Genomic DNA, 11550 nt, shown 5'->3' with positions numbered 1-11550 from the left:
CTTAAGCAAGCATGGACAGAAGCAAACCACAAAATGAATGTTACTGTTCTTTAGTGTTACAGAATACAGCATTGGTTATAGCAGCCTGGTTCCTAGTGAAAACATCGAAAGGAACAATATTATTCATTACAATGTTCTGATCTTGAGAACCTGAGAGCACATTCTAAAATCAATCGCTAGAGGACTTTCCAAGGAGGGAGGGGGAAGGGGGCAGTTCATTCAGCAGCTAACAAAAATGGAGTTTCTTTTGCTAGTCTGCCTCAATTTAGTTTCTCCGTTTTATTAAGATTTACCCTTAATAAGTTTTCAGCTGTATTACAGCATCCAAAAGTCCTTAAAATTCAGATATATGGATGGGCCTTTATGGTTTTTACCGCTATTATGAGTTTAGGTTATTTCTCTCAAACACGTGATATTTGGAAAATGAAAATGTTTAAACAGTCATGTTCAGTCATCCTGAACAGGCAGTAGCTACGAAAGTAGTGAAGAATATGAGGCAATATACCGGTACTCTACTTCCCATGAAGAGACTGTTTTCCACTATTTTCTTTCATTAACAACTATGGAAAAGTCACAAATGAATTCACAGGTTCACTTCAGATATTTGAGCAGTCTAAATATTATGAAAGCCAACATATTTCTATAGCCAACCAATGTGGGCACAACATCAATAACATTTTGCCAAAATATTTCCTCCTCTAGCTGTAAAAAAGTAGTGGCTATAAAGGGTCATTTCCACTTCTCCAATTCTTTCTGACATTTTGCAGGGAATAATGTACCTGTTCTCAGGAAACCAACACCCAAGTGATGCCTCTCATTTTCCTTTTCTCTCCTCTGGTTGTACATGTGCTATCTGGAATGACTGGTTTTTCTGGAACCTACAAGTAATGATTGCTAGTATTATTAATAATAATTATGATTGGCATCTTATAAGATGGTTTTGCTAACACCTTGGAGACCAATAACAATGTTTTCAAAATGCACAGAAAAGACTGGGGAGAAATTTTCCAAAATTTGAAAAGTAGTTGGCCTTTGGTACTAAGGTTATGGTGTTTGTTTTGTTTTGTTTTGCTTAATCCTTTTTTAATATTTTTTAAACTTAAGGGTTTTTTTTCTTTAAAAGCTTTTATAATATCAATAGAAATATATCTTTTAAATGGGTAAATCTTAACGTTATTTAATTAAGGATTTTCTAAACTTAGTCACTTCAATGCTCTTACTTTTAGTAACTGGAATTATACTAAGCCTCTTACTAGATGCAAATATAAACTGGATAATGTATCTGGAACAAGAATTTCCAGACATTTGTTAGTAAAAGCTGGGAAGCTATGACCACAAAAAAGAAAAGGAAGGAGAAGGAGGAGGAGGAGGAGGAGGAGGAGGAGGAGGAGGAGGAGGAGGAGGAGGAGGAGGAGACAGAGGAAGAGGAGGAGGCAGAGGAAGAGGAGGAGGAAGAGGAGGAGGAAGAGAAGGAGGACCAACCAGATGAGTCAGCTCCATAATCACACTCGCTGGAGCTGGAGCAGAACACAGTGGCCTTGCTGAGCCGGGGAAGCATATAAATTATTGACACACCCAAAGAATATTAAAACTGTGGAAGAGAACAATCGAAATAGGTACTGCACAGAAAAGTAATTTCAGAAATTCACTATATTGAGCGACTACTGAAGTGGGTACACCCACAGTAAACCTGCCAAACTCAACAAAGAACTGAGAACATATGGAAGGTTGAGCAACTTTGGCATTCCACTCAGCCAGAGCCGAGTCTCTGTCACTTATCTGATACCCCAGAGAGAACCATCTTAAGAGTAAGACTGTGATGAATTAAAGATACATGTCTTTAACCAATAAAATATAAAACAGAAAATGGAATAATTTTCAAGATATTGACTACTTCAAAATGATAGAAAATAAATGAAAGAAAAAGTAATAGATGGGAAAAGTGACAAGATGGTAACAATAACAGCTACCATCACCATACATGGATAGATAGGTAGATGTGAATGTATAGGTGTCTATAAAAGGTGTATGCATATATGTACATTAATTTATGGGTGTATATGTTCCCTAATATAATAAAGTACATATGTGGCACAGTAACAACTACTTCTTAACAAATCCAGACTTCATGGACCAGGACACTGGAGAACTCCCTAAGAATATTACCCTGAGGTATACTTTAAAACTTGAGCTGAAATTAGCCCTTAAGGTCTCCTTTTAGCCAGATAACTGAAAAAATGCATACCCTCTGTAAGACTGTGCTCCTTTAAAAAAATCATCTACATAAGCCTAAATGCTCAACAATTAGATAATGAGATAAAATGGTAGGGGCGAGAAAATAATATCAATGGAAATAGAACAACTAGAACAGAAATAAATGTTCACATATAGTGAGGAATGCATACTACATTCATTAATAATTTGTGTAGAAATTGTTGATTGGGAACCTAAACTGCTGTGCAAACCTCCACTAGGAACACAATGCATTATTATTTTCTTTTAAGTTAATGGACGAAACATCCTATTTAAAAGACAAAGACGGTCAGACTGAATAAAGACCTACTAACGTGCAATCTATATGCATTTTGTAAATATATAGGCACAATTATGTAAAATAACAGAAAAAAGATATATCATGAAAACTATAGTCATAGTAATGCTGGAGTGGCTATTCCAATATTTGAAAATTTATAATAGAAGAAGTATTACCCAAAATAAAAAGAGATGCATCATAATGATGAAAGTGTCATTCATGATGAAGATAAAATAATACTTAATGCATATGCACTTAAAATTTCAAAGTATACCAAAGAAAGCTGATAGAATTGGAAGAGGAAATAGAGAAATCCACAGATACTGTTGAATATTTCAAGACTCCTCTTCTAAAAGAACTAAAAATAAAATCGCAATGTATGTACAATAACAAATGATTTGGTTTAATTAACATGGTGACACTGTGCACTAGTCTTGGGTTGCTAACCACAAGGTTGATGGTTTAAATCCACCTGCTCCAAGAAAGAAAAATGAGACTGTCTGCCTGGCACTGCTGTTTGATATAACATAGATGATAAAGACCTGCAATCTTGGAAACTGCCCACAGGGTTGCTATGAGTCAGAACGGAGTCAAGAGTACTGGGTTTTGTTGTTTATCTACCCAACAAGTACAAAATATATAATCTTTTCAAATACAAAAGAAGCTTTAAACACAGATAAACTTTATGCCAGCTAATAAAAAACTCAATACCTTAAGATTGGAAACATATAGTATATATTCTCCAACAACAATTTAAATTTTAAATCAGTAACAAAAAGACATCTAGAAAATTCTCAATTATTTGGAAATAAGACATTTAAAAAAAATCTATAGGTCAAAGAGAAAATCAAGTAAAATTATAAAATATTGTGAACAGAATGATAGTGAAAATGTGAGCATATTGAAGGTAATCAAGCGGCCATCAAGCTCAGAAGCAACAAAGCCCACATGGAAGAAGCACACCAGCCTATGCAACCACGAGGTGTCGAAGGGATCAGGTGTAAGGCATCATCAGAACAAAAAATCTTACCATAGTGAATGGTGTGGAGTGGAGATCCAAAGCCCATTAGTAGACCACTGGAGATCCCCTTGCAGAGGGGTCTCGGGGAGGAGATAAGCCAGTCAGGGTGCGATGTAACAATGATGAGAAATACAACTTTCCTCTAGTTCCTAAATGTTTTCTCCCCGCTCCCACTACCATGACTCGAATTCGATCTTGCAAGTCTGGCTAGACCAGAGGAGGTACACTGGTACAGATAGGAACTGAAAATCCAGGGAATCCAGGACGGATGAGCCCTATAGGACCAGTGGTGTGAGTGGCAAAACAGGGAGGGTAAAGGGAGAAGGGGTAGGAAAGAGGGAACCGATTACATGGAACTGTGTGTGGCCTTCTTCCTGGGGGACAGACAACCAAATAGTGGGTGAAGGGAGACGTCGGACAGGGCAAGATATGACAAAATACCAGTTTATAAACTATCAAGGGCTGATGAGGGAGTGGGGAGCGGGGAGGGAGGGGAAAAATGAGGACCTAATGTCGGGGGTTTAAGTGGAGAGAAAATGTTTTGAGAAACGATGTACAAATGCGCTTTACACAATTGATGTGTGTATGGATTGGGATAACAGTTGTATGAGCCCCTAATAAAATGTTAAAAAAAAAAAAAAAGAAAATGTGAGCATAACAATAAATTAAAATAATTCTGAATGTTCAATGAAAACCTAAAAATAAAACATACTTGAATATTAACCTAATCTAGCAAATAGAAGGTGGTGGTGGGCAGGGGGCGGGGGGGACTCAATTTAAAAAACTGAAGTCAGCATAAAACCATGAATACAAATACAAACGCTAAATAAAATACAAATAAAGCCATGGCATCCGTATTACAAAAGAATGAAGTATCACAATTAAGTGAATTCATTGCATAAATGTTTTCATGGCCTGATATCAGTAAATTGATTCATAGAATTATTCATATCAACTGATCAAAATGGGGGTTAAAAGGTCAGCTGAATAAATGCCCCAAGGCATCTTAAAAAGTCCACTTTTATTCCTGATAAATACCTTAGTGGAATAGGAGTGGAAACATATTATGGCGCCCATGCTCTGGTGAGGTGTCGTGGAGCGAGTGCTGGACCTGGGAACCACAGGAGGCAATGCTGCCAGGGCCTGCACTCTTTTCGCAAGGGCTGGTGGGTCTCCCCTGCATCACCGTGTCAATCCGTTTGAAAAATCCATCCTCTTTTCCTCTTAACTGTTACTTTACTGAGCATGATATCATTCTGCAAGGACTGGTCCCTGCTGATAATATGCTTCATTTGAAGCCAAAAGTTAGCGTGATGTTTAATGTGGAAATATTAGAAAGTCTGAGTTAGGTAATAGTATCTGTGATTGAGGGGGAATTCAAGCCTCCAACCTCCCAGTTAGCAGATCCGTGCATTAATCGCAGGCATAGGGACTCAGAGATAGTGAGAGTTGGGCTCCTGACCACCTCAGTAAAGGGAGTTAAACTCTTCTGCCCCTCTCCATCACAGTGCATATGAAAGCAATGCTCTCGTTATACTGCAGTCTATTAAGCGTGCAATGGAATTATGAAAAGTTAGAAATTTCAGCCCAACCCACAATGCCATGAATGCCCCTTTACTTAAAGCAGGGTTAGGTTACCACAAACTTTCAATTTGTAGCAACACCTAGTATCTGCAAAGCGCAATAAAGTGAAGCACAGTAAACCTGGAGCTGAGCATTTGTATCACCAGGAGCTCCCTCTAGAGGAGAAGCCAGGAAAATGTCGGAATCATATGGATGTGGTCCCTTTTGTTATGGATTGCTGGTTTATTGAGTCAGATAATTATCTACTTTTATCCTTCATAGCAGAATAATGTTCACAATTTGAGTGACAGAGATCCTGAACAATAAACATATGATATCACTTGCCAAAGTTCAGATTTTGACCATATTACAAGAAGTAGCATGCCCTGCTTACAGTAAGAGGTAACACTCAGCTTCTACATGTGAAGGTATTAGTTTAATGGCATTTATATAACCATTTCAATGGCACATTGCTTGTACATTATACAAATGATATTAACTATACTGGAGCTTAAGTTCTGAGCACCAGGTTTTGAGAAGGCTAAAGTTTACAGTGGGAACACTCCTTAAAGACTCCATGAAAGAGTAACAGTATAAACCTTCGGGGATGTAGCAGGGTCCTTCTTCAAAGGGACCTGTCCTTCCCCTCACTCAAGGGGTTGTGGGTCTGTAAACAGGCTCAGGTCTGGGAATTGGTTGAGGAGGTCGTGACTCTAGTCTGCTGTTCACCTGATCTAACATTTTTCTGCCTGTATAGGCCACGTAAATATTTATTAGGTTTCCCACGTATTTCACTCCTAGGAATACCATGGCTAAGTAGCCAAAGAAATAAGTCCACACAAGACAGGTTGTTCTGATTATTACAATGACCATGCCCACCTTGTCTCTGTTGAGTCAGTGCTGACACCTGGCCCCTACCATTACAAGTCCCAGAGAGCCCCACTGTAGGGAAATGTGGGAGTACACTTAGGGAAGCTCCCACTGTTAATCCTGGTGAACATAAAATAGCAATCCCAGGAGTCTGCAGAGGTGCTGGGCCCACTTCAAACACTTGCTCCTTGTGGTTGTGGTGATGGTGTGTCCTCAGGGCACTCCCTTTTTGGGTCTATGGGATTATTCTGATAGCGCCATTTCAACATACCAATTTCCCTAAGATTTTGGATGCCTTCTTCTACAGTGTACCAAGGCAGGTCAGGTACCTCAAGTTGGTCTCATCTAGGCCATCTGGCAGTCATTGCTTCGGTGAACCAACCAAATAAGCTACTAGATCCTCTCTTAGCCTCTCTTGCTGAGACAATGAAGGAAGAATCTGTGCTTAGGGCCCCATATCAAGAACCTCAGACTGGCCTAATGTTACATTCCTTGCACCAGTATCCGCCATCCTTAAGAACCATTCCCAGGGATAGTCCCCAGGCTTCTGCTTGTACGTATTAGAAAACTTGAGCAGATCTTTATGAGGATAGCACACTTCTTCCTGAGTCGTCATCTGAACCTCACCTTTAGGAACTTTCTGAGACTTAATTCTAGTTATAGGTCTAGAGGAAATAATGGGTGGTGGGGTGTTTCCTGGGGGCTCTCAGCAATGTCTTGTAAGGCATCTCCCTCAGACAATGCTCCGATGCAGCCCTACCTGGCATTGCAGCTTGAACTGTTTGGTTAATCTGCTCAAGTGTGGGTTGTTTTACTGATAGTGGATTAATCCCCTCAGGTGGGAGGAGTGGAGCTTTTGACTGGGATGGCTCAAAAGACTCTAGGGACTCAATATCGTCCTCTTCTGGATCATCATCCCATATGTTCCCATCCCATGTTTCAGGGTCCAATTCTTTCTGATTAATGCCCTTACTTTAATATCAGACTCTGTTCTAGCCCTGCAGTTCAGCTGACACTGCAATTCAGCTCCTCGTATGATGAGACTCTGGATTTGGTTCTCAGCCATGTCAGCTCTTTTACTAGAGGAGAGAAGGCTCACCTTTGTAGCACATGCAGAAATTTTAGCTCTGTTATTTGGTACTTGAGATGTGTTTCTGAGGTTCTGAGATTATCCCTTTCCTTGCTCACATTTTCTAGTATACGGAGAACCAGCCAACCAGCTTCCCTAGACTTCTCATCCTGACAAAACTGCTGGAAAATATCAAACATGCGATCACCCATAGCCTCTACTCTCACCAACACTTCGTCTATTGGTGGGGATATTGTGGATATTAGCTTTGTGACTTCACACCATGGATTAACACCACCCTCTCTAGTAAGAGTGGCAACTTATTTGTGCTTAGGGGTAGAGGCAGCATTCTCAGTGCTGTTAGGCCTAATAAGGCTGGAGAACAAATTTGAGAAGCACATCTTTCTGATCTTGTTTCTCTAGAACCACTCCCAGCACCAATTGTGTTAGGCAGGATTCTCCTAGACTCTAGGACCTAGGAAAACAAAACTAGGACACTTATGCATACATAATATAGATATAGATATATAAAGGTTTATACAGCAGGAAGGAATATAACAGCTAATTAGTCCACACAACAGTATAGAGAGCTCAGTTCAACTTACGTGGAACAGGTAATACACTGGAAGTCCTTCAATTCATGTGGGTTGCCACGTCCAAGGTCAAGCAAGCAGATGGCAGAGTCCTTCCTCAAGCAAGTCAGGCAGTGTCTGCCCACAGGCAGCAAACAGCAGGCTGGGTCATCAATAGTCAGTAGCTCGGGAGCTTAGGGAAGCAGGCCCAGATGGTATAATGAACTCAAGCAATCCAAGGCGACAGTATCTACCAGTCTCAAGCTCCAGCGCTGTATACACCAGCAGTATGGCAAAGCAGATCTGGAAGGAGCCTCAAGCTCTACTGACACAAGCCAAGGGTTAGCTTGGTCCACAGGTGGTGTAGCTCACAGGTTGAGGAAGAGAACCACCTAAAGCAGTCACATGCTGGTCTGATCACCAGAGAGCAAAAGCGATGACAGCAAGCCTTGTATTTATCTCTTTGCCCTCCAATCAAACTGCAACCTGATTAATCCCACATGTTCCTATTGGCCAAGGTGACACAATAAACCTAACTATCACAAGTCTACACATAAATTCAGCCTCCTCAAGTTCTTTCTGATTATTAACCAAAAACAAACAGACAAACAACACAAAACCCCAAATTCCCTGCCATAGAGTCAATGCTGAGTCATAATGACCACCCCACCCCTATGTGTTTCATTTCTGAGACTGTAACTGTTTATGAGAATAGAAAGCCAAATCGTTTCCCCACAAGGAACAACTGGTGGTTTCGAACTACTGACCATGTGGACTACAACTCAACTCATAACCTCTAAACCACCAGAGCTCCTTGATCATTGACCAGCAATGTAAAAACCTTTGCCCTCTGAATGAACGTGGTTCAAACTGGATTACTACCTTTCCCTGAGTGGGGCAGTCTTGACCTCAGGGCACTTACCTGGGCGTGCCCAGGTAACATTCCCTCACCAAGATGGGCAGAGGGCTCCAGAACAAGTCCTGTAAACTTTCCCACTCTGCACATACACTCTGCACATACATACACGTGTATGTATCTCAATTGTGGTCCCTTTTCAGCTACCATGTTCCCACCTAAGATGGTGATTAATTGATCTGGGGCCAATCGTGATTTTTGTGGAGAATTTACTTTGTCTTCCACACTTTAATTAGGCATACATTTGGACACGTTATCAGGAGAGACCGGTCCCTGGAGAAGGACATCATGTTCGGTGAGGCAGAGGGGCCGTGAAGAAGAGGAAGGCCCTCCAGGAGATGGGCTGACACAGTGGCTGCAACAATGTGCTCAGGTCAGGAAACAATGGTGAGGACGGGGAAGGGCCGTGCAGTGTCTCCTTCAGTTGTGCAGAAGGTCGCGATGAGGGAGAACCGACTCGATGGCCCCTAACTACGACAACGGCAACCTAAGTTAGCCTCAGGGCTGTGAATCCTTTGAAGGCCATGATGGCCGTATGCTGGTGGTCCCCCTCATTCCGATGATTCATTTTTGTCTGTGTCACATCTTTGTCTCATGTAAGACTTAGTAAAAGGGGTCTCTCTACAATATTTGAAGTTGGGGTCTTCCCCCCTATAGAACACACCATTTCTCAAAAACTCACAGAGAGAGCATGTGGTAGATCTGAAGTGCAACCTATTATTTTTCCTTAATCTGAACAATATTCCATTTCCTCCAAAATAAGACATAAAAGAGAAACTGGTGGTGGAGGCTGTGAATAGAACTTGAGCAATAATTAAATCTATTTTCGGTCTTTCTTATGGGCACCAGGGAATCACCCGAGAGGAAACACAGCTCAGACTCCACACTAATGATGCAGAACCCCCGAGCACTGCTCTAGAGGCCACTTCGTATTCCCCTACGGGATACGTTTAAGGGAAATGGTAGTGGAATTCTTACACAGCCTGCCCTGGGGCCCATGACAAACTCTTCTTGTGGAGCAGAAGGAAATAGGAGATGTGAGATTTTCTCCCTGGTCCTTGAGCTTCCAAGATTTTCCTGAACTCTGTGCCTTTATAAGGAGATGCCCACTGTCTCCATCCTCCTCTTGCTGCTGCCAATGCACCTGTAACATTTTCCAATGTGTAGCGTTTTACTGGCTTTGAAAGATTAACTTAATCTTTTTCATCTAACAGCGAGAACTTTTCTTTGGTAACATTATAGGAAGAAAAAAATGTCACACGTTGATTAAAAAACAAAAGAACTTGGGATATGTTGGAAATGGATAGATTTCAACTTCTTCACAGATTTTTAAATTCCTACCAATTTTATCCAAGTAACCTCAATCTTCTGTAATAAATATAACCGCAGCTTTGCACACAGTGGATCTGCCTTTGAATTTCATGTTGAATTACCTGTGGAGGATACTCGTTCTCCACTAACAGACATACGCAAACCTTTCACATGACTGACGTTGGTCCTTCTGGTGAGGTTCTTACTCATGTGTTGAGACCGGGTTTGGAAGATAGTAGGTAGGTGGTAAGCATATCAGGAAACGATTCGGAGCACAAAGAATCTTGGGATCCAGAAAATCAATTACTCTTTCCCTTGGTTCCTCTAGGTTTCCTCAGTGTCCTCTTCCTAAAAGAAGTGGCAGATGAAACAATGTATGTGGCTCGGTGATGCTGTTATCTGGTGGCATGGGTCCTTTTAGGGAAATAAATGCATGAATTGGTGTAAAATCCGGGGAAAGGGAATTGGATGAGAATAAGTTTGATGGTGATCATGGTTCCTTTACAGGAGATCCCTGACTCTTGGGGACAGAGTTACAGTCACTTGGAGGGGCATCTTCTCCTCTAAATGTGCATGGGGAAAGAGCATGGTTTTAAAAATCAAGTCAGAAGAGCAGGTGTTCACCTTCTGCTGCTGTCAGCGCAGCATCCATGGGAACCTCTGTCCTCTGACACTGCACACTGGTCTATGTCTCACCGTCACCTGTCTCTTACTGCTTTAGTTCAGGAAACCCAGCTGAGCAACCTGTTGACTACTTGTACACACGAGGATTTACCTTATTTTCTGTGAATAAAGAATAAAGATGTGGCCCTTTCCCTTGGGCATTTTACAGCAGTAGATAAAGAACAAAAAAAGTTCAATATAACCTGTAACACTAAAATGTAAGTATGCTTATGGTGGTGTAGGTGCCCATGTACCTACTATGGACTATTTTTCATTTTATTTGTGTTCATCAGTGTCTGTGTCTGTTGGAAATGAAAGAGGAATGAGGCTAATGTGTGCTTCTGTGAAGGGACTCTTCTGGAAGAATATCCCTCCTAAATGAGATCTTGAAAGACCTGTGGTTGTTAGCCAGATGAACAAGGGACGTATCATGGTAATATTCTATAGATGCCCTTTCATTACATTGCTTCCTCATTGTTGGCATCTCTTTGAGCTTTGTGTCAAGTATTCATGCTATCCCCTTTCCTGAACCTAAGAAAGATTTCTAGAAACAGTGTTCCTGCAGCTTCACTCAAATGTCTGCGCTTGTGAGGGTGCAAAGGGTGGCAGAAAGAGGAACGAGTCAAAAGCTGAGCTGAGATGATAAGATCTAGAGATGCTAAGAACCAACCAGGTAGTGCCTCACACTAAATGGGTGTTAATTCAGAAAGGATCTAAAGTAAAATAGCTTGTGTTGTGAAAATGTATTCTCATATTGGCTGTTTTGACAACAGATCATACTTTTATTTATAAACAATTTTTTGCCAGTTTGATTTAATAATTGTTAGATTCATCCATCATACTAATATTTGCTGCACATGTATGCTATTCTGAGAACCACACTAGGCACTGTGGCTAAAACTTGACTATGGTTTGTATCTTCCTCTCTAAGATTATTTGGCTCTAGGAGCTAGATCTTTGGACTAACTTTCCAGTATGTTTCCAAATGGAGTTTTAAAGTTGATTGTATTAATTTCCCCATATTATTTGCTC

Source organism: Echinops telfairi, unplaced genomic scaffold (genome assembly GCF_000313985.2).
Source record: "Echinops telfairi isolate 266 unplaced genomic scaffold, ASM31398v2 ScPeMD7_60;HRSCAF=208, whole genome shotgun sequence".
Taxonomy (NCBI): Eukaryota; Metazoa; Chordata; class Mammalia; order Afrosoricida; family Tenrecidae; genus Echinops; species Echinops telfairi.
The sequence above is the reverse complement of the archived record's forward strand: the minus strand, read 5'-3'. Positions refer to the sequence as shown.